Raw genomic sequence first — 25199 nt, 5'->3', positions numbered from 1 at the left:
ACAAATCTGTATAATTTCGACTGATCTACAACAAAGAGACCCAGTAGAAATAACTCACAAACTCATTTTCGAGCCCAAATATGAAACCAAGGGCAGATCGGACATCCTTAACAGGGGAAATATATTGAGACTGTTCAATGAGATACCAGAGTTATGCAATATTGAATCTGCAGGTCTCCTGGCAGTAGAATTTCTGCAAATGGAAAAGAGACCAGGCATAGAGGTGACCCAAACAAGCTGGTCTTCATGGAAACACCTGCTCTGATATACTCTAAACGAGAGGTCTTTGAATCCTGGGGCATATCAATATCATATCGAAAATGATTAAAATATCCATATCCATTACTATCAGATACAGTAGCCCCACATTCGTCAGGAAACGAGTTACGATCCACATCATGTTAAGGGGGGCAAGAGGCACTACTTCCAAAACTACAGCTTTACCAGGCAATAAGTCGGAAAAACGAGATCAAAGTACACTACAATTAAAACAACAGACAGAAGAAGTTCAAGATTGGTCGTGGGTTTCTCACTTTCTGTGCCAACAACGATCCTGATGTAATTGATGGCTCACAAAGGAAACAGCACTCAGAGGTATCTTCAAGACATCCCAAGGAAACTCAAATAACATTTTGTTCATGGAAAATCCATGGCTTTAGAGAAATGGGCCAAGATCCAGAGAACCTAGCTTTCTTGCAAAGTTTTGATATTATCTTATTGCAAGAAACGTGTAATCTGATGCCAAAAACAATAGTTGGCTACGAGGATTGCCACGTCGTGGCGGAAAAAAATTGCAAGTATGGGCATCCAAGGGGCAGGGGGTTGTCATTATATGTCACAGAAAAATTAGATTGGCATATGGAAGAACTCGACATGGGTGAAAATTGACTTCAAGTAGTAAAACCCTGTAATTGTAAAGCCATGGCAGCTGTTGATTTTAAACATATATATTCACCCAAACAAAAAGGAGAAGAAGGATAAATTGTCCCGCCTGACAAATTTGATAAAGGTCTTGCAAACCAGCTACCAATGTAGCGGGTTGTTAATTTCAGGCAATTTCAATACCAAAATAATAGGGACCTATTTGAAAAAAAGAGCATGTCAAAAGTTGCATGATATATGCTTTCCACTACTTGTAGTGGGCACCTTGTATCAGTCCAAACAACCCCTTATTGGTAATAGGTTAAAAGCAACCTTTATTGAAAGCTATCCTAGTGATAGCTATGGAGAGCAGCCTTCAGGCTAAGTCTTGAAGGAATGTAAAGCAGCTTGTTTTACCAGTCTATAATCTCTTGAGTTACCAAAATGAAAGATATCCACACCAGGTATATATATAAAATATATGTATTTATTACTAAACACACCCTTCTAGTCTCTTTATGAGACTAGAGGTCAAAACACATAAGTTACACTTCAATAATCACAGTAAAATAGTACAAATAAACTTCAGGCCTTAGGGGCGAGCTAAACCAATACTAAAATAGTGGTATAAGAACCACAACTTAACTAGACACATGGCCTAGAGCCTGTAGAATCGTTGGGACCCCAAGGAACCACCCACGGTATTGACACAGGGGACCCACAGGGGCCGTGTGCAGTGTGTGAACACAGCCGCGAGCTCCCGTTAGCTTCTATTGGGAAAGTCGCAGTTAGATTTTTAAAGATTAGGGATACTTAGAAATGAGTCAGGACCAAACCCTTTTGGACTTATGAAGTTCTAGGGCTAACACCTACGGGAGCACCGGAGTACTCGTGTTACCTCATCCAAGGAAGCCGGGTGCATAGGTGTCTTTTGGTGTCAGGTCGCGTCGTCGATTTCAATGGGAGCTGGCGAGGAAGTGCTGTTGCCGTGAAGATGCGAAGTGTCCGAAGAGATCCAAGACTGGATCGAAGATGAGAAGAACCTGAAAGCAGAGGGGACAGTGTCTGGGTCACTAGCCAGTGACCAGGAAGGCGATGGACAGATGCCCACCGATGTCAGGTGATTTCAGGTGAAAGAGGTGAAGCTTGACTCTTCAGCCACGAGAACCAGGAGGTGTCGAGGACAACCAGGAGCTGGATTGGAACTGTCCCACAAAGGATGTCGAGTGCTGCAGCGTCGGTGCCTGGATTGGACACAACAAGCCTTGGCAACAGCAACCCACGCAGAAACGAGAAAGATGCTTCGGTGCAGACCAGCAAGGTCTGTGGGACTCACCACTTCGTAGGGAGTCAGGGCACATCTGGAGCAACCAGGGAAGCCCAAGGAAATTCAAAGTTACCCCCTCAGGGACCCACCAGTCAACGGACCAGGGATCGCGAAGGGACCTTGAGATGAAACACAAAATGGCGGCCCACAGGTCACTCGGAATGACCAGGCCAACAATCTTCATTGGATTCAGTGCTCGAGGTGGGGGCTACAAGCCAGCCCAAGCACAGCTTCAGGAGATGTCAAGAAGTCAATGCACTTGCAAAAGTTCACGGTGACCAGGAGTTCCAGTTCCACGCTACTCACGAGGGCTGCGGGTCTCAGCTTTGCTGGGGACTCACGTCAGCCTCTGAGATGTCTGGAAATTCTCTTCCTGGGCTGCAAATACTTCGGAGTCCGGTGGGAGCTTCGATAATGCAGACCAGCAAATTGCTTCGTTGGTGCCTGCCAAGCAGGGGAGTCCCTCCTTGACCCCAAGGGAGATTTCTTCAGTCCTCTGGTCTTGAGCAGAGCGTCGAAGGTCCAGGATTTGGCTTCAGAGTTTCGTCCAGGGTAATCTAAAGTTCTGGTTACAGAGGTTCCTTACTTATACCTAAGGAAGGGGTTGGACTAGCTCTGGGGACCACCTATGGGAGAGTTTGGAAAGAGGGGTGGCAACACCCATTTCCTTTGTCCAGTTTCACGCCAGAGCAGGGGCTGGAAGCCCCTGAACCGGTCTGAGGTGGAGTATACATAGGGACACCAAATGTGCCCCCAGTGCAGGACTTCAAAGCACTCAGAGAGTGCTCCTACCCAGCCCCAAAACACATAATCCTGTGTGGGAGGTGGTTACACCTCCCTGTGACAGGAAACCTATTGTCCAGGCCTCCCCTGCCAGAGTTCCGGTCAGCAGTAGGAGGCCAGACTTGTGTCTGTGGCTGCATCATCCATTTTGTGATGCCAGGGCTCTATTAAGTTTCTACTGGGTATACCAGTGCTGCCATGTCTCTCCCTCTAGAAGGGTGTGATCATACTCCCACACCAGTTACTGGTGTGGGGGTATGATTCCAAGGTGTTTGACACCAAACACAACATGTTTCTGTGATGCCAGTCCAAAGTTAGCATTTACCGTTTGGTTATAATGCACTTAAGAGTATGTGGTCAGGCTGCACTACAAACAGCATCAGAGAAGGGTCTCTGAACGCTGCAGAGGGGCTCTGCTAATGCAGGGGCACCCTCTCAAATAAGAACCAAGCGCTCTGCCTTCAGGATTGATAAGGCCTGCCATAAGAGTGACTTATAGGTTTATATGTGTGTATATATATATAGTGATATAGGTAACCTATATCACAGTAAGGGGCGCATGCACCACCTTACCCAGGCTGCAGTAGCAGACCTGTGGTGTTATTTTGGGTGGCTTTCCAGGTGTGGCATAATAAATGCTTCAACCCCTGGTAGGCCTCTGGGGTACCTATGCCCTGGGTACATATATACCATATACTAGGGACTTATAAGGGCACCTCAGATCCAATCTGTAATGTACCTAACATACATGGAATCATTTTAGAGCGGAACCAGCTAGGCTGGGGCCCTGAATAGCAGGGTCCCAGCCAGACTAAAGTCGAAAAACAGTCGAAAAACAGTGAAACACCAGCAAAAAGTGGGGGTAAACATGTGAAGCAGATCCTACTCTCCTATAAGGCTTATAACCAAAAATATGAATTGGAAAACCTCGGTCTACACTTTCTGAATGGAAAAAGAAAGGGAGACCAGCCTGCTGGCATTACCTTTTCAAGCGGGAAAAAACAATCCACTCTTCATTACACAATGATAAGCAACAAATTACTCCATTTAGTTGAATCATTTCATATCCAATCTCGCCCTGAAAGCGACCACATTCCGCAAGTTCTTGCTTTGCACGCGAACCTGTGTCAGAAAAGATAACCACCAATTTAACAGAAATACCTGTAATATATAATTTACGGAAGATAAAATGGCGCGGTAAAAACATCAAATTAATTATGGACGTCGTGCATAAATATAAACGACAGTGGTTCGCAGAGAGTCCAATCTTTAGAAGAGGCTTGGGAAACATTAGGGAAATCCTTAGTTAATACATTTCATGTACTCCCAGGTCGCCCTCAAGGAAAAATATATGAACCATGGTACAATATTCAGCTCCGTGACCAAAAAAGGGAAATAGCAAGGGAGGTGAGAAAAAGAACTGTCGCAGTAAGAGCAGGAAAAATAGTAAACAAGCGCCACATCAAAGATTTGAGAAAGAAATACAAGGAGAAGTGCAGGGATGCAAAAAAAGAATACATGGAAAATCTCTAGGAGCAATTACTCTGGGCCAGCAAATTGCCAAATAGCAGCGAATTTTGGGGCATTTTAAACAAACTAATAAAGGGAACAAGAAGGTATCAAACAGCAGGAATAAGTGAGGCCAATTGGGTACAACATATTCAAAATCTGTACAATCATACAACGAATAATAAGCAACCAAGGCTGGAAAGCGATATGGAAACCTTGCAGGAGGAAAAGTAGAGCGCAATCGCTAACTGTCTATCAACTTTGGAAAATGTGAAAACTGAAAAAGACCTTAAGGAATTATGCCCCAACGGCTCAAACCCCTTAACCAACAGTACACAACTAAAAGAAGTAACAAGAAAACTGAAAATGGATGATGCAGCTGGGCAAAATGGCCCTTCAAATACACTTTTCAAACAAGAACCAGATTTTTGGGCCAATTACCTCACGCCGCTATTTAATCATTTGTTCTCCCAAAACAAGACCCTACAATCGTGGAAAGGGAGTCTATTTCACCCCATTTATAAGAACGGAAGTCGTAATGAGCCCGGGAATCATAAGCTTGTTGCCTTGATGGAGGTGGAGGCAAAACTCTATGCATCTTGCATTTTGTTAGATCTACAAGCATGGACTGAGTCAAAAGGTATAATCCCCAAAAATCAAACTGGTTTCAGACAAGGAATGGGCACAATTACGAACCTGGCCACGTTAGCAATTCTCATGGGAAAAGCAACATTAAAGAACACAGGACTTTTTGCATGTTTTATAGATCTAAAATCTGCCTTCGACAGAGTCCCAAGAGAACGACTTTGGATTAAACTAAAAGAATGGGGACTTCCGCAACAACTAATCAACGCCATAGTAGCCCTCCACAAGGAAACTTGGGCAAGGGTGAAGCTGGGAAACTGTAGCGTCTTATCTTCCAAAATAAACATTCACAATGGCCTGAAACAGGATTGTGTTTTGGCTCCAAGTCTCTTTAATTTGTACCTCGCTGACTTGCAATCTTATTTGTCAAACAAACGGTCTTCCTCCAAAGTTGGCAGAAGACCACATACAGTACCTGCAATATGCAGATGATATAGTGGTCTTAAGCCAAACATCGATCGGCTTGCAAAGAATCATTAACCACCTGATAACATACTTTGACCAGCAAGGGCTAGAGATAAATAAGAAAAAAACAAAAGTTGTGCAATTAGCAGGCCATAGTCCAGGAAAATTCAGGTGGTTTGCCAAAAAAGAACAAATAGAGGAAGTTAGTACATATAAGTATCTGGGGATTAATTTGGGTGGAGGTATGTTGTTCACTGAACAGAAAAGAGTAATAAGAGCAAAGGCCCAAACACTAATCTTTGCCTACAAACAATTGAAACAAAAACTGAGTTGCCCATCATATAGTCATCTTTTGAAAGTAATGGCCTCTCAATTACTGCCTGCACTCGCATATGGTATGGAAATATAGCATGGCCAGGAATTTGAAGTTTTAAACGAATTCCAGTAAAGTGTGATAAAGCTGTTTTTAACCTTCGGAAAAGTGCATCACCAGCACAGATCCGTCTGGAATTCGGTTTACAAAATCAAGAATTCCAGCGTCAATCTGTTTTTGTAAAACTGTGCTGGAAACTCCGTCCCGCTGATCCTGGTTCTCTGAACAACCTATGCTGGACCGAAATAAAGGCTCAGTTTGATCTGAAAAATCCATACTCATGGGGCGAATACTTACGATCAGCATTGGCAGCACTAGACATACAAGAGGCATGGGATAGTAAGATGGAAAGGGCGGCATTCAATAAAGTGTGTAACAGTGCTGCAAAATATCTGTCCCTTTTCGAAGATAAAACATTACTGGTAAAACACAAACACTCTCGGTCAGTTATAAATTCTTACGTGAAACCAAAACTGCAAGCTTATTTAGCAGCGCATTTTCGATTGATTCTAAAAAAGAGTTTTATGCTGTATCGGTTTGGAGAATATGAAACCAAGGATTTGCGACAAACATGGAAAGGAAAATTTCCAAATGCAAATTGCCGTTTATGTGGATATCATAACGAATCTTTATGTCACTTGATGTGCGTCTGACCTATAGTGAAAGAAGCAAGAATGAGACTCTTAACCCCTTCAGTGCCCGCCCCTTTCCCCGCCCTGTGCCGGCCGTTGCATTAGCGGGCGGGGTCTATGACGAGCTGGACTCGTCATGGGCACAGCGCTACCGCGGCCCATGACGAGTCCAGCTCGTCATGGGCACTGAAGAGGTTAAAACCAATTTTAAAAGAACTTAACATTCATACCTGTAGACAAACTGTAATTTGCTGGCTGGAGGGAAATCAACCATTTTAATCTGTGGAGGGGTTAAGTTTCTTACCTTGATTGACAATCTCCTACGAATAGTGGACAATACAAAATGAATCAAATGAGTTGAAAATCATGCATGAATTGTAAAAAAAAAAACATTTCAATGATTTTTATATGAAATTCTGTTTTAAACCTTTGTAATTGACTCTTAAACAAATATTTTAATTTTTAGTATTATGCTTTATGGTTGTTGTTAGACGGCGACCTCAGAGGAGCCCGGGAAGGGAGTCCTGACTACCCTGAGACCCACCCTCAAGTATCGTAGCCGGGCACTGGCGGGAGACTCCTCAGGAGGAGAAGTCTCGTATCGAGGATCGTACTTCGGGCACCACACGACACAGAAACAACACACCGTGCGTTCTTAGGAACCAATCTTTATCAAGTAGGTTAGCACTGCACATATGTACAAGGAGAGCACGGGCTCAATGAGTCTCGGAAGGGATAGGGGGTAGCGGGACAGTCTTTGGCACAAAAGTTCAAGGTATGGACGTACCCGGCGCACAGCTCACAATCCTCGAGCTGGGGGGTAGGCTGGTTGTCGTAGGGTCCGGCGGGACCAGTGGAGTCTGTGGAAGCCGCGAGTCACTCAGCGGGCTCAGGTACAAGTTCGGAGGTCTTACGATCTTCAGGGAGCCGCGAGTCACTCAGCAGGGCTCAGGTACAAGTTCGGAGGTCTTACGATCTTCAGGGAGCCGCGAGTCACTCAGCAGGGCTCAGGTACAAGTTCGGAGGTCTTACGATCTTCAGGGAGCCGCGAGTCACTCAGCAGGGCTCAGGTACAAGTTCGGAGGTCTTACGATCTTCAGGGAGCCGCGAGTCACTCAGCAGGGCTCAGGTAGTTCTAAGTTCCAGGAGCCGCGACCGCGTCAGCAGGCTCTCGTTGTTCCAGCGTCGAATCTGCCGGACAGTCCCAGAGCACCCCTTGTTATAGGTCGACCCCTCTTTGATGTCCGGGGTCTGTGCAGGCAGGGGTCTTGTCACCTGGGGGTCGCTTGTCGGGGATTTCCTGCCATTGTCTTTTGATCCTTTCAGGGCCGGGTCGGGAGGAGTCCCAGACACCCAGCAGGCGTGGAGCCAGCCTTCAGGGAGGCTGGAGGGCCGATCGAAACCCATCGTCCCAGGGGAGTTCAGAGGTGCGATAGAAACTGCTCCCCCCTCTCTCAACCCCTGGAAGCGTGATGTCCTCCAGCCGGAGTGGCGCCTCTAGGCCCGGGTCGCGCTGGGGCCGGGCGGCCATCTTGGTGCATGAGGTGGGCACGCGGGCCCGGGGTGGCCGAAAGGAGAGAGGCCATGGACGAGGGTGTCCGGGTTGAGTGTGTGTGTTCTGGTGGAAAGGCTTGGTGAGGCCGGGGGATTGGGGCCGCCGGCACCAGGTTAGGGGGTGTGGGGACCAGTAGAGCCATGTTACGAGGCCGGGTCCAACAGTTGTGATAACAAAATAGGGTTTTTCTTGACTGACTGACGTATGGAGCGCGCGTCACTTTTCCATGTGTGGAGCGCGCGTCACTTTTCCATGTGTGGAGCGCGCGTCACAGTTCCACGTGTGGAGCGCGCGCCACTGTTCCATGTGTGTGACCGCGGGCCATTCATTATGTGTAGTATTTGATGTCACCAATCCCCTGCAGGTTGCTTGCAGTTTATGCGCGCCACGTTCTTTTATGATGGACTAGTGTTATTTGAGGGCAGCTGAGGGGGGCATTAGGTGTGGGACCAAGCACAAAAGAGGCCCGGCTAGCTGCTGACCTTTTAAGGGACCCCCCATGTGCAGCCTCACCCCACCCACTTCTGAATCCATGAGGATGGGGCCATAAACAGAGGAGCCTACACTGCCCATCCTATCTAGCAAGGGGTTTAAGTCCAGGATGCTGCCCTCCTATAGGTGACCCTGAAGGGGGCGTGGCCAGCTGCAGGTGTTGTTGAGGTAGCCCAAAGGGTGACCAACTGACATGGGTGAAAATTCAGGACGGTGAATGTAAAAATTCAGGACAAAGGGTCAAAATTCAGGACAAAAATTCAAGACAGGAGGTCAAAATTCAGGACAAAAGTTCGGGACAAAAGGTATGTTTTACAGACACCACAGAGGAGGTTGCGCAATAGAATATAATTAAGTCCATCCATATCCAAACATATTCAACCATTTGCAAACCTATCCATCATGTATCCTTCTATCATTCATTTCACTCATCCATCCCTCCATCCACCCTTTCGCTCATCCATCCATTATCCATCCATCCTTTCACCCTATCCATCAGTACACTCATCCATCCACTCTTCCACCCATCCATTCACTCATCCATCCAGCCTTTTATCCTTTCACCCATTCAGCCATCCTTTCACTCACTCATCCCTCCACCCAGACACCATTCCTTCCACCCATTAAATTAACCCTTTCAGTCATCAATCCATCCTCCCTTTCTCTCTCCATTGACCCTTTCACTTAGCTATCCTTCCTTTCACCCATCCATCTACTCATCCACTCATGAATCCATCCATTGACCCTATCAGTCATCCATCCACCCTTTGACTCCTTCACTCATCTATCCATCCATTTGACCATCTACCCTCCCTTTCACTCCCTCATCCATCCTTACATCCACCCGCTCACTCATCTGTCCAGCCATTCACCCTTTTACTTATCAATTTATCAATCCATCCATCATTTCACTCATCCATCCACCCATTAACTCACCCATCACCCACCCGTTCACTCATCCATCAATCCTTTCACTCTTCCATCCACCCTTTTACCCATTGATCTACCCTTCCACCCATACATACATCTTTTTACCGTTTCTCTCATCCATCCTTCCACTCACTCATCCATACATCCTTTCTCTCATTATCCATCCATTCACCATTTCATTCATCCATTCACCCTTTCACTAATCTATCCAGCCACCCACCCATCCCTTCATTTACTCACTTGCCCACCTTTTCATATTGATTATGAGCTGAGCCTTTGTCTGCAGAATTGCAGACAGAAGAGGCCCATCAAGAATCTCACCCTTGCTTTAGTTCCTAAGGCAATGGGTGGGGGTAGGGTTCCCTATGCCCCTGCACATAGGAAATCTGAAAACATGAAATTCATGGGTCATGCCTGATGCACAGTGCCAGGCCCTGAGGTGACTGTGACATGGTGTTGTTTCCAGGGCTTTAAGTGGGATGAAAATACAGGGGGTTCTCTCCAAAGGGGGTGTTCGATGTAATTAAAGGCATGGCTTAAAACACATAAGCTAAAAATCTGTGCTTAGTATAGTGTTCTGCCTGACTGGTATTTTGCCTCTTCTGTCATTGTATCCAGATATATAACACAAGTAATTTTACACCTGCAACAAGCCAGAACTATTGGCTTTGACAATGGTTGTAGTTGCATAAAATAAAAAAGTAGCAATCATGGCTTCCTTGAATATAATATTGAAAATGCATCAGTTCTAAAATGACCAGACTGTGAAAGAACTCTAGCCCCTTCTTTTTTAACTTCTTTCACCAGCTCCTTTTGTTGAGCTGGATTCTCATGTAGCAACATTGGCGTTTTTGCACATTTCTTCTGTCTGACAGAATGCCCTGCCCTAGAAAGCGCCTGGGGGAGGCCCACCACATGCTTTGCCAGCCTAGACTGGGCCATTGTCATTCTGTATGTGGCAATCAGCCAGCATACAGAATGACTATGGGCAGGTGGGGCTGCTCGTGTGCTCCGAGGAGGAGTGCAAGGCGGCCCCATCAGGGAGTTGAGGCTTCATGAAGGGAACAGTGTTGGTCCCTGCAATGCCCAAAATTACGGACAAAAGGCGTCCGTAAAAGGGATCCTCACGGACAACAGACGTGAGGTCCAAATTACGGACGAACCGTGAAATTTATGGATGATTAGTCACCCTACATCATACATAATCACATAAAGATGCACCCTTACATACATACACACACCATCACGCACACATGCCACGTCATATGCACAGAGTAGGAACTCACATAAATCCAATTACATCACAAGTTGCTAAAATAACACAAACACGCATACCTCTCACCGTCGCAAACCATAAATTAAAAACATATATGCTAAAAAAGTGAAAATGGGCAAATGTTTGGAAAACCTTTGTTATTGACTCCTATATTTGCTGAGTCAGCATTTTACAGTGGCAGAAGAGCAGGCATCCCACCTAGTTTAAAAAAAAAAAATAAGACACCTTCCCCGCTCTGGGTGTGGTGTACACTTCAGCAAAAGTCCCTAATAAAATGAAGGCAAAAGACTTTGGAAAATGGAGCACTTTTGCAGCATCGGGAAGGGACTATGGCGAATAATGAAAAACTGACCCCAGATTTTAAGTTTCTTAAATTTACTTGAGAACACTCATCCACAGGCTCAACTACCTCAGTGGTATTAGACCAGAGCCAGTTCTATCAAAGCTGTGTTTTTGAGCAAATCTATTGCAGACTGCACAACTTGTTCTGAATGGAGAGGAATCCTGTCCCTTGTGTGAGAGATGAGACACCAGCATCGCGCAGACGCTCAGGAACACTTAAATCAGTTTGGGTGAACTGACCCTGGCATATGCATTTGTTGAATTTGCCACACTATTCACAAATTTAATGTATGGTATACCAATTTGGATTTTTTTTCATTTGTATATTTCTGGACCCTTCCAGGTTTTTTCAGTGTATCTACTGGTGTGACATAGTACGAGTATCAGACGTCTTACATTAATACTTTTGGACGCCTTCATTTATCACTAGTTTCTGAACAGAAGCAGAATGCCATCAGCAACTATTACATTACACAAGGTCACATTAATAACACAAAGTTTAAACCTGAATTTATCTTTTATTTCATTGTGTGTGGGTTACTTTTTTAGGTCTCGCTGAGCCCAGCGCATGCGCTGGCTCGGAGAGACATTTTGTATGTGGGATTTTCAAAGTGCTACCCACACTGTTTTGCTGGCCTAAAGCTTGCGTGCACGATCGCGTGCACGTGCACAGCTGGCATCTAATGCCTCCGCAGCTCGCACTCCCCCCTCCCTTCTCATTAGCTTTATAGATTGAGGCTCCTTTGTTTGTATTACCCCCTCCCTTCTCTCCCCGTTCTTTCTGCACTACCCCCTCCCTTCTAGTCAGCTTCCTTGAGGCTCCTCTGACTGCAATTCCCCCTCCCTTCTCTCCCCGCGTCATCTCGGATTGCACTACCCACTCCCTTTTCGTCAGCTTCCTTGGAGCTCCTCTGCTTGTGTTGTTGTCAGTGAGAACTCCAGCCCGGCAGGGGCACAGATTGTGTGGAAAGGAGCATTGTTGAACACAATTAGGTCAAGCTCTGTGTAATTTCACAAACAAGATTCCAAAATCCCTAAATGAGAATTGTTGGACAGAATGATGGGCATTGTATTAGCCGCGTGCTTGCAGAAGAGTAACTGATAGTTTAGAAAGCAGAAAATATAAAAACGATGCGAAACAGCAACAGGTTTGTCAAAAAATTGAATCACCATTCTAAAAACTTGTCATTTAGCAGCTCGCACTGGAGTGATCTCACCCTGGCTCAACCCCATCTCGTTCAGTTACCCAAATGGAAATACAATTTGTGTACAACAAATATTTTTTAATGCATAGCTTTTAAATCGAAAGTTCGTGAACTCAAGAGCCTTAGCATGCTGTTGCCTGAAACTGAGGTGGTTACGCTTCAGGTTAAAATATCGAGAAAATGTGCTCCAAATTGCTTGGTGTATCCTGAGTGTATAGTGTACGATGTATCAGAAAGTGCTATGTGACACAATCTACTCTAGCCACAAGCACATCAGCCCCAAAGGCCAGGCCCCCGCGCTTTACTTATAGCATCAAAAGTAAAGCGCGGGTGCCACGATTATACCGAAAGTAAAGAAATTGAAAAAAACATCTATTTCTTTACTTTTGGTATAATCGCGCCACCCGCGCTTCACTTTTGATGTTATAAGTAATGCGCCGGTGCAGCGATTATACCAAAAGTAAAGAAATAGATTTTTTTTTCTATTTCTTTACTTTTGGTATAATGGCGGCACCCGCGCTTTACTTATAACATCAAAAGTAAAGCATTGGTGCCGCGATGCTTGTTTAAAGTTGCACCACAGTGTTATAGACATCAGCAAACATACGTTTCGTGTTTAAAATCTCCACCAAGTCATGCATAAAGAGATAGGATCCTAATTATTTACTAGCGGTAGGACGTCAGATCTAACAAGCATGCTCAATTCACATAAAAGCATAGAGCCCTATGGGAGCATGCTGTGCAAGATACCCTTTGATATCTCATTGACTTTGAATTTCCTCTTGAAACCGAGGAACACTGCAAAAGATCCTCTTCAGTCGCACTCGTCTGACAGAATGTCTGTTTCTAACAGAGCAGCGCTGTGAAGCGACCGTCACATCCTGTAAACATGGCTGCGTCTACTTGGGGTTTGTTACTCGGCCTATGAAAACAAGCGTCGTGAAAAACTCAAATTATGGAAAACGAATCAAAGGGCGCTCGCGTGCCTCGGAGAGATAAGTACAGAGCTGTAGACAGTCTCGGCTCGCGAGCGAATATTGTTATTTTGATTTGCATCGGGACTCTTCTGTGCAATTTACAGAAGGTGTCTAAACCTTCAGAGTGGACGATAGATGGAGTGAATTCCAATGGGATGTCGCCATGATGTATTGTCGAGTGCCCGATTAACCTCCAGTAAACCAACATCTATTTATTTAAGCAGTAACGATGCTTGAGAAATTATTAATTCTTATCAGTGGGCATTATGCGGTTATTAGACTGCCACTACTCTCGTGGAAATTCATGGGGCCGCCTTAAGGATCGCGCTTTCACTAGCTGGAACGCCTGCCAGCTCGAGTAGAAATACTGTTTTCATCAGTTTCATGATTTTATTCAAAGATTTCAGGGAGGTTCAGTTTATAATATGGCCTGAAATTAGCTATAAATTCCAAGTTCTCATTGTAGCTATAAATTTAGAAGTGCTGGCACCACATCACTCGCTGCTAAGAGCGCTTGGTTCGAAATCGTGGATGCATTTAATTCTGTATACTGAAATGATGCTTATATATTTTGTAAATTGTTCTTATGGCTTTGTTATCACTGTGCTAATAAAGTGTGTGCAGCAGTGCTTGAAATGGAAAAATAGAAGTGCTTGTTTCTGAGAAGTGCTGGTACTCTCCAATTAAAAGTATTACATTTCTCTTTAGAAGCCCATTTAAAGCACTGGTATAAAGACAAAATGAACCACACATTTCACAAAGGACCTCACCACCCCCCTTGTTCACCAGAAGGTTGGCAGGAGGCGGAAATACCTAGACACAACTTGAGTTTTCATTCTTCCTTGTGTTTACTGAAAACATAAATGTGTAATATAAAGGCAAAGAGCAGATCTAATTGACCTTACATTGTAGATCGCTCATTTGTTTCTGATATAATGAAGTAAAGGGGGAACGACCATATTATAGTGTTGATTTAACCTTTTAGAAGCTCACTGAGTAGATGGTTCCAATGAAGAATGTGCCACTTAATCGTTAGCAGGAGCATTGCAATAAATACTAATTTACCATTGCCCAGTTTAGGGTCAAAATGTTAGTTGAGGTCAATCATGGTTTGGCTGGTACTACAGTACAGCCCAACTCAAGAATTCCGAGTAATGCGGTAAATCCATATGAAATGTTTTCAGAAAAACTTTCACCAGGCCAATGTGCCAAATTTTCTCCCCAGAGTAAGTTATGGAATTGCAGAATTACCGGTGGAAATCGGTGTGGTAACACACGTTTTCCCTAGGGAAAATTGAAAGGTTGTATTGATGTGTGGCATTTAAGGGTAAGGGGAGAGCTTTGGAGCCACTAGGCCCATTTCCCCACCACTTACCTGGTACTGATCCTCCGACCAGTCTAGGCCCTTCCTGCACCAGTCTTGCGCCTCGAGTTCCGCACCTCAATCTTCCTGGAGCATCCTCTCTCCTCTCCTCTCTCTGACACTTGTTCCATCTCAGTCTCGATTGCTCTCCTCTCACTCTCTCTCCCGTGCCGGTTCTTGACTTTCTGTGCACCCATTTCAGGAACTCTTTCAGTCTTTGCCTCTCTTTTTCGCCTCTTTCTTGGCCTTCAGCCCTCTCACTCGCACTTTTTTCATACTCTCTACTTTCTGCTCTTTCTTTTGTTGTAGTCTTGCTTCCTTCTAGCCCCCTCTCTTTTCTTTTGCCTCTTTCTGGGCCTTCAACCTTCTTCCTCATGCTGTATTATACTTTCAGCTCTCTTTTCCCGTTCTTGCATACTGTGGGTGCCTCTCCCCTGTTATTTCAACTCTTTGTGCTTATGGGTCTCACTCACACACACAACCACACACACACACACAACCACACACAACCACTACACACACAACCACAACACACAACCACAACACACACAACCACACACACACCACACACACAACCACAAACACACACACAAAACCACAAACACAACCACAACCACTCACACACACAACCACACACAACCACACACCCACAACCACACACCCACAACCAACCACACACAACCACTCACACACACAACCACTACACACACAACCACAACACACAACCACAACAAACACAACCACACACACACCACACACACAACCACAAACACACCCACAAAACCACAAACACAACCACAACCACTCACACACACAACCACACACAACCACACACCCACAACCACACACAACCACTGTTGGACCCGGCCTCGTGGCATGGTCCCGAACCCTCCTACCAGGCCAAATGGGGCAACCCCAACCCTTCGGGGTCCCCCTGGATTGTACCCCGCTACCCGCGCCAGCCTTCGCCACGCGACCCGCCCCGGCCTCGGTCCCAGCGAAGCCCCGACATCAAGGCGCCAAGATCTGACCGGAGGGGGTCGAGTGGCCACTCCACAGATCCCGGAGGAGGAGAGTTTCGATGGGGCCTCCAGCCGTCCCCCGACGCCTGGTTGCGATCACCTCCGGCCTCCCTGGGCGCTGGCTCCCACCCCCGCTGGGTGTCTGGACTCTCTCATCCCGGCCCCTCCGACCCCCCCAAACGCGAGGGTCCGGACATCAAAGGGCTCCAGACATATATCTGGGGTAGCCCAAAACCAGGACAGTAGTTGTATCCTGGAGTCAAGAGCCCTGCTGATCGGATCGCGGCTGACCCTACGGAGAGGGACTCATTGCCTGGAACTTGGAAACTCGAGCCCTGCTGACTGCGTCGCGGCTCCCCCTTGCTAAGAAGATCCTCACGGAACATCGGAGCCCTGCTGACCTCGTCGCGGCTCGACCTCGCTGAAGTAACCACCGGAGCCCTGCAGACCTCGTCGCGGCTCGACCTCGCTGAAGTAACCACGGGAGCCCTGCTGACCTCGTCGCGGCTCGACCTCACTGAAGTAACCACCAGAGCCCTGCTGATCTCGTCGCGGCTCGACCTCACCGAAGCAACCCCTCGAGCCCTGCGGACGACGTCCCGGTTCCCGGAACCCCCCCAGCTCGAGGATTGAGAGCTGGGCGCAGGGTGTCCCCGTACCGGGCTGGTACTGAGACTGTCCCGCTACCCCGTCCCTAAAAAACCCTGAGACTCTTTTGGATCCGTCGATCTGCCTGTAAATATTGCCACGGAGACCTGCCTTTAACACCGATAAAGACTTGTGAGAATTGATACCCTTGTTGTGTCCCTTTGTGGTGGTGGGATTGCTTGGCTGTTACGATCATAGGAGAAGGACCTCACCAGGCGGCTTCTCAGCGGCGCTCGGCTACTTTCCTATGGAACGGTGGCTCGCGGGGTGGTCTGTCCGACACCATCTGACTCCCCGGAGATCGCCCTTCTAACATTGGTGGCCAGCGGTGCGATCCGAGCCCGACGGAAATCGTACAGCGAGTAACTCACCCACTACCTACCCAGACACAGAGTAACCATGAGCAACCAAGAGACCACCCCAACCGCGGAGTTCCAACAAGAACGGTTGGAGGGATATACCCATAAGGAACTAAAACAGTTTTGTAAAGACAAAGGCATCGCAACCACCGGATTAAACACAAAAGAGGACCTGCAAAAAGCCCTAAGGGCCTGGGTAGAGTCCGAAGCGGCTTCCCCCCAAACCGAAGAAAACCCGGTGCCAAACGTGCACCGGCAACCAAACTCAGCCCCAGCAGATGGTAGAAGAACCAGCATGGAGACCGGCCTCTCCCCGGAAGAGATACGAGAACGGGAGAGGGTCCGGACCCACGAGTTGGAGCTCGCCCGACTCCGCCTGGACGGCGAACTCCTACTAGCCGAAAAGAAATTGGCCTTAGAGCAACTGCGGCTGCAAGAAGAAATAGAGGAGAAAAAGCGGCACGAGAACTGGAAGAGAGGAGGATAACCCTCGAGCATGAGCGGGTCCTTAAAGAACTGGAAATTAAGTCCAAAAATGGAGAGACCGGCACCCCTGGAAACAGGGACACCCCCCCGCCGGCCGAGGCGAAGGTACATATCCCCAAGGATGTCGTCAAAGAGTACTACAAGAACGACGACATCCAACAATGGTTCAAGGCCTACGAGGTCGCCATGACCACCCATTGGGTACCCCGAAAAGATTGGGGTGCCGGCCTATGGGGACGGTTCCTCAGCGAAGGCAGAGACACCCTGCTACAGCTCCCAGACGAGGTGATGACCTCTTATGACCATATGAAGGAGGCCCTGCTCACCCGCTATGGTCTCACCTCAGAGATGTACCGCCAGCGCTTCCGGGACTGCAAGAAGCTCCCCGGTACCACCTGGGTGGAATACGTAGACTTTTTCAGCAGAGCCCTGGAAGGGTGGATCAAGGGCAGCAAAGTCACCTCCTACGAACAGCTGTTCGACCTCATTGTATGGGAGCACCTCTCCAACAACTGCTTCATCGAGCTGAGACAGCACCTCCTCGACAGCAAGCTGACCGAGCCGCCGAGGCCAATCGATGGGTGAACACCCGGGTCCCTCGGAACTCGATGGGGGAGTACCAACGGAACACCCCGGGGCCCCCCCGCCAGCGCGGCGGAGGAGGAAGATCGAACAGGAACAGAGACTTTCCCGCAGGGCTGCCCCGGAGTCCTCCCCGGGGACCGCCCCCGAACCGCACGTCCCCGTCCCTCGCCCGAAGAGGGGCCCCCTAGCCCGACCAGGGCCTCGACCGATGGTGACGTGCTACAACTGCCGACAGCCCGGGCACTATGCCAGTGACCCGACCTGCCCCGTGAACCGACGAGCCGGGACCACGGCTGCCCTGGGGGAAGGGGGAGAAGATGAAGAGAACTACGACGCCGGGCCAACCGAGTGGGAACCCACCGCCATGACCTTGGTATGCCTGGGCAGCCGGGAAATGGTGCCCAGGGCTCCCATCCCGAGCAACACCCAGAAGTACCAACAGTGGGTCACCATTAATGGACGCCGGGCCGAAGCCCTCCGCGACACCGGAGCCAGCGTGACAGCCGTCTGCTGCCACCTGGTGACCCCCGAACAGATCGTCCGGTCGGCAGACAACACCGAGAGCTTGTGCCAGATGGCCCGGATTCCCTTCGAGTGCGGGGGAGTGTCGGGCATGCTGAAGGTGACCGTCCGCGACGACGCCCCCGTAGACTGCCTCCTGGGGAACGACCTGGAAAGTTCCCCCTGGGCCCAAGTCGAGCGCCGAGAGCATCTGGGAATGCTGGGACTGCCCGAGTGAGTCTGCGCAACCACCCGGTCCACGACCGCCCAGGCCATCCGGCCGAGCATAGCTGCTCCCCCCGAGGACCCGGAGTGGCCCGAACCGCCACCTCCTGCCGTCGAAGAAGAAGCCAACGCTGAGTCCGGGCCGCCAGAACTCACCCCAGACGAGGTCGCCGCACTCGGCGACCTCCCCGAACTCGCCCAAGGGCGCCAAGAAGGTGGCCCCACAAGGGAGCAGTTCCGCCAAGAACAGAAGACCTGCCCCTCCCTCGAAGGGACCCGACGGCAAGCAGCCGCCCAGGCCACCGGAGATCAAACGGGGACCCACTGGGTCTATTGGGACAATGACCTCCTCTACAGCGAGCAGAAGACCGCAGAACTGGGGGCCAGCCGAGTGCTGGTGGTCCCCCTCCGATTCCGAGACTTCCTCCTCAATCTGGCGCATGATGTGCCCCTCGCCGGGCACCTAGGGCAAGACAAAACCTACAGCCGCCTGGTGACCCACTTCTACTGGCCCCGAATGCGGAAGGACGTGGACAATCATTGCCGAACCTGCCCGACCTGCCAAGCCAGCGGGAAGAGTGGGGGAAGGGTCAAAGCCCCTCTCCAGCCCTTTCCAATAGTAAATACCCCGTTCGAGCGAGTGGGGATCGACATCGTGGGGCCCTTTGGACCCCCGAACCTCCCAAGGACATCGCTTCATCCTCGTCCTGGTCGATCACGCCACCCGATACCCTGAGGCCATCCCTCTCCGAACAGTGACGGCCCCCGTGGTGGGCCGGGCCTTGATGGGAATCTTCTCCAGAGTGGGTTTCCCCCGGGAGGTCATGAGCGACCGAGGCACGAACTTCATCTCAAAGTATATGCGGTCCCTGTGGCAACAATGCGGGGTCACCTACAAGTTCACCACCCCGTACCACCCCCAGGGGAACAGACTAGTCGAACGATTTAACCGAACATTGAAAGGAATGATCAAGGGCCTGGAGGAGCCCCTGAGACGCAAATGGGACATCCTGCTGCCCTGCCTCTTGTTTGCCTATCGGGAGGTCCCGCAGAAGTCTCTGGGGTTCAGCCCCTTCGAACTCTTGTACGGACACCCTGTCAGAGGCCCCCTCAGCCTGGTCAAGGAAGGCTGGGAGACTACCGTCCAGGATGCTCCTCCCGATGTCTACCGGTACCTCCTGACCCTGCGGAACCAAACCCGGAAATTCAGGGAACTGGCCGAAGCCAACCTCGAGGCCAGACAGGAGGAAATGAAACGCTGGTATGACCAAAACGCCTCCTCCATCGAGTTCGAGCCAGGCCAGCAGGTCTGGGTCATGTCGCCCGTTGACCCCTGTGCTCTCACCGCCGGATACTGGCAGATCGGGCTCACCCCAGGCGCCCAAGAGCGTTCTGCTTTCTCCACCCCCGATGGCCACTACCACTTCCGAGTGATGCCCTTCGGCATGAAGAATGCCCCGGCGACCTTCCAAAGACTGGTGTATAAGGTACTGGCCAGCCTAGAAGCGTTCAGCGCCGCCTACCTGGATGATATTGCGGTGTTCAGCAGCCACTGGGCCAAGCACCTAAGGCACCTCTGGGAGGTCCTGACCGCCCTCCAAAGGGCCGGACTCACAGTAAAAGCCAGCAAGTGTCAGATAGGCCAAGGATCCGTAACCTATCTGGGACATCAAGTGGGGAGCGGCCATGTGGGTCCCCTCCAGCCAAAGATCGACGCCATCGTGGCCTGGGAGCCCCCAGCCACCCAAACCGCTGTGAGGGCCTTCCTGGGTCTCACGGGCTATTACAGGCGGTTCATTCAGAACTATGGAAGCATTGTGGGCCCCCTCACGGAGCTCACATCAAAGAAGCAACCAAAGAAGGTGCACTGGACACCCCTCTGTCAGGCGGCCTTCGAGACCCTCAAGACAGCGATGTGTACCGCCCCCGTGCTACAAGCCCCCGACTACAGCAAAGAGTTCGTGGTCCAGACGGATGCCTCGGAGTACGGAGTCGGGGCTGTCTTGTCCCAAGTGAACTCTGAGGGGGTTGACCAACCGGTGGCCTTCATCAGCCGGCGCCTGCTGCCCCGGGAGCAGAGATGGAGCACCATTGAACGAGAGGCCTTCGCCGTGGTGTGGGCCCTCAAGAAGCTCCGGCCCTACCTCTTCGGCACCCACTTCCGGGTCCAAACCGACCACCGGCCCTTGCGGTGGTTAATGCAGATGAGAGGCGAGAACCCGAAGTTGTTGCGATGGTCCATCTCTCTGAAGGGGATGGACTTCACTGTAGACCATCGGCCCGGCAACGACCACGCCAACGCCGACGGCCTGTCCCGCTTCTTCCGCCTCGGCGAGGAGAACCCCCAAGAAGATGGGTGACTCTCCCTGCCTTCAGCTGGGGGGGAACGCCTGTTGGACCCGGCCTCGTGGCGTGGTCCCGAACCCTCCTACCAGGCCAAACGGGGGCAACCCCAACCCTTCGGGGTCCCCCTGGATTGTACCCCGCTACCCGCGCCAGCCTTCACGACGCGACCCGCCCCGGCCTCGGTCCCAGCGAAGCCCCGACATCAAGGCGCCAAGATCTGACCGGAGGGGGTCGAGTGGCCACTCCACAGATCCCGGAGGAGGAGAGTTTCGATGGGGCCTCCATCCGTCCCCCGACGCCTGGTTGCGATCACCTCCGGCCTCCCTGGGCGCTGGCTCCCACCCCCGCTGGGTGTCTGGACTCCCTCATCCCCGCCCCTCCGGTCCCCCCAGGCGCGAGGGTCCGGACATCAAAGGGCTCTAGACATATATCTGGGGTAGCCCAAAACCAGGACAGTAGTTGTATCCTGGAGTCAAGAGCCCTGCTGATCGGATAGCGGCTGACCCTACGGAGAGGGACTCATTGCCTGGAACTTGGAAACTCGAGCCCTGCTGACTGCGTTGCGGCTCCCCCTTGCTGAGAAGAAGATCCTCACGGAACATCGGAGCCCTGCTGACCTCGTCGCGGCTCGACCTCGCTGAAGTAACCACCGGAGCCCTGCTGACCTCGTCGCGGCTCGACCTCGCTGAAGTAACCACCAGAGCCCTGCTGACCTCGTCGCGGCTCGACCTCACTGAAGTAACCACCGGAGCCATGCTGATCTCGTCGCGGCTCGACCTCACCGAAGCAACCCCTCGAGCCCTGCGGACGACGTCCCGGTTCCCGGAACCCCCCCAGCTCGAGGATTGAGAGGTGGGCGCAGGGTGTCCCCGTACCGGGCTGGTACTGAGACTGTCCCGCTACCCCGTCCCTAAAAGACCCTAAGACTCTTTTGGATCCCTCGATCCGCCTGTAAATATTGCCACGGAGACCTGCCTTTAACACCGATAAAGACTTGTGAGAATTGATACCCTTGTTGTGTCCCTTTGTGGTGGTGGGATTGCTTGGCTATTACGATCATAGGAGAAGGACCTCGCCAGGAGGCTTCTCAGCGGCGCTTGGCTACTTTCCTACGGAACGGTGGCTCGCGGGGTGGTCAGTCCGACACCATCTGACTCCCCGGAGATCGCCCTTCTAACAACCACACACAACCACACAACCACAGACACAATAACACAAACACAAAAGCACACACACAATAACACACAACCACAACACACAACCACACACACGCAGAACCACTTTCACCATACACACACACAGAACCACACACACAACCACAAACACACACAAAACCACAACCACACTCAACCACAACCACTCACACACACAACCAGTCACAACCACACACAGATTACCACACACACACAACCACACACACACATAATCACACACAACCACACACACACACACACACACACACAACCACACACACAATAACACAAACACAAAACCACACACTCAACCACACACAACCACTACACACAGAACCATATCACACAACCACAACAACACACAACCACACACACCACACACACAACCACAAACACACAAAACCACAAACACAACCACAACCACTCACACACACAACCACCCACACACACACAACCACACACACACACACAACCACACACGTAATAACACAAACACAAAACCACACACTCAACCACACACAACCACTACACACACAACCACATCACACAACCGCAACTACACACACAACCACATCACACGACCACTACACACACAACCACATCACACAACCACATCACACAACCACAACAACACACAACAACACACACACACAGAACCACACACACCACACACAACCACAAACACACACACAAAACCACAAACACAACCACTCACACACAACCACACACCCACAACCACACACACACAACCACACACACACACAAACAAACACACAACCACACACAAACACACAACCACATAACCACACACACACACAACCACAACCACACACACAACCACACACACACAACCACACCCACACACAACCACACACAACACACACACAACCACAAACTGTTTTTTGGGCTGTCAGCATAAATAGGCTGTCACCAAACACGATGAACACCTCGGGAAAGTTTGGGAAGTCACCCCCAACTTTGAAACCACTTGCTGTTGCAGAGTGTGTGCTGTACACATGGCAATACCTTGACACAGCGGACTGTTGCAAGGAATGCTTTGAGCCTCGTAGGCTGACAGACCTCAGTCTGTGCATTAGTTCACCCCGTCTTGGCGCTGCATAAAAACAGGGTGCCCACTGTCCAGCATGAAGTGAGACATTGTGATCGGGGCTGGAGATGCTGTTTAGCAATCTGCTTAGAACATTGTGTTTCATTTAGAGCATTAAACATAAAGGAGCACTGGTAACGCTGATAAAATGGATTTCAGTTTGAGTAGTGACTAAAACTTAAAAAAAAGCCTGCAGTGCTGAAACAAGCACATGCAATGCAATAGGTCGCGCATTTGCAAAAGTTTCAGCTATTGTCATTGTTCATGACAATGCCATTTTATCTATTTTATAAAACAATCACATAAATAAATGGCATTATGATTTACAATGCCAATAGCTAGTGTTGCATTATTATTAGCAATGCCAACTGCTCACACTTTTATAATGCGAGACCTATTGCATTGCAAATGCTTGTTGCCTTTGTAACTGCATATGAAATAACAAAGTCCTTACAGAATAGTTTGCTCTTCTCAGCCACCTCTTTGACCCTGCCACCACTCTCAATGACCCCAGCCCCCCTCAGCATGATTTGTATATTTTACACTTCAAGTCTGTAAATGAAAACCGGCTGGAATTGCGCCAATAAAGAAGGCCACACTTCCAGGCCGTCTTCATTTACACTTCTTTGCTAAGGCATTTGCACCCCCCCTGGGAATGCAGTCACAGACCCCCAAGGGGGGCGCCTCACTGTATGAAGACCTCTGGCAGGAGGAGGCCCTGCAAATGCCTTATCTGTACAGAGGGTCCCATTATCAGTCTGTGTTTGATAATCAGGCGGCCTGATTATCAAACACAGACTGATAATGGGACCAGTCAGGCAGACAAGAGAATGGCCGATTGCAAACTGTGCCAAGAGGGGCCGCTGCAGGCGCTTCAGTCCACAGCAGTGCGCGCTGGCCCCCTGCAGTGAGAGTTAAAGCACTCTCGGGCTGCTCGCAGGGGGACAGCTTGCACCAACGCCCAGAATTACGGACAACGGACAAGAGGCCCAAATAACGAGCAGTCCGTGAAATTTACGGACGGTTGGTCACCCTAGTAGCCCACTGACCCCTTGGCACCGAATGACGCGTGTTTACACCGCTGGATTTATTTAATTAGCCAAATGCATTTTGGGTTTTGTAGTTTCATTTGCTTGACTAACGATCAAATGACAACAGCGTATAAATACGCGCAGAGCTGGTTGCTTCTTCTGCAAACGATAAAGTCTGAGGAAGAACGAGAGTCCGGGGAGAGGCGTCTGACTGTCTGGGAATGTGGAAGGGGGTCGCGGTAAACAATTTAACTAAATTAGTACAACTCAATGATTAAGAAATAAAAGCATCCCTCACCTAGTCAGCTGAACTCCAAACACCAGCACGCGTGCGGTGAGAGCACGTGACGGGCTCCCTCCGATGGAGCTTGTCAGACAGAACGCCTCACGCAGCTCCACAGACAGGGAACACGAAGCCTGTCAATGACCGGAATGCAGGAGAGCTGCACTGACAGAGAGGAAGAGCCGCCGCGTCGCCTCGGTGTCTCTCCGAGCTTCAGATCGGTCTGCTCTGGTATTCCACCAGCGTCCAAGTAGGTCCAGCAGGGCGGCTTCAAGGCGCCTTGGACGTGTCCTTGGGAGATGGAGAGCGGGAACTGCCGTCCCAGCGGAGCGAGCCGCACCGCCCCCCATCAGGAAAGGAGGCCCAGGCTGCGACGAGGATAAGAGAGGCATTTCCTGCGCTGTCGAAAGGACTTTCTATGAACTCCATGTGTAGATTGACTGGAGGGGGGCCGCGAGAGCCCGCAGGGTTGCTTTTTAAAGCAACATTGCAGCCAGCTTCACTCGTATGGGCTCCATGCACAGCCTTTGAAATCCTATGAGCTGCTACTGAAGCAGAGAGATGAAAACGACGCGACGTTTCCTCTGGTGTGGGTTTGAAAAGCACAGCTTTAATTGCAGAGGTGCTGGACCACGCCATGGGTACAATCATTATTTCTTGAAGCCAGTGCAAATGCTGCCGCTTCACAATACGCGCGCAATCCACGAGGGGTAGTAGTGCCTGCATTTCCTAGGAAT

The 25199-nt window shown here is 49.8% G+C and overlaps 1 protein-coding gene across 2 annotated transcripts in view; it reads right to left on the bottom strand.

The window, feature by feature from the left end:
- The window catches only part of LOC146808505 (transient receptor potential cation channel subfamily M member 2-like), a 2014188-nt gene extending 1989375 nt beyond the window's left edge, over window positions 1-24813 (bottom strand). For both annotated transcript variants that reach the window (XM_085623584.1, XM_085623586.1), the window contains exon 1: window positions 24478-24813. The gene's annotated coding sequence lies outside the window, so the exon portion shown is untranslated. The remainder of the gene's footprint in view (window positions 1-24477) is intronic.
- Window positions 24814-25199: the final 386 nt, after the last annotated feature.

This window comes from Triturus cristatus, chromosome 8, assembly GCF_964204655.1.
Source record: "Triturus cristatus chromosome 8, aTriCri1.1, whole genome shotgun sequence".
NCBI lineage: Eukaryota > Metazoa > Chordata > Amphibia > Caudata > Salamandridae > Triturus > Triturus cristatus.
The sequence above is the reverse complement of the archived record's forward strand: the minus strand, read 5'-3'. Positions and strand labels throughout refer to the sequence as shown.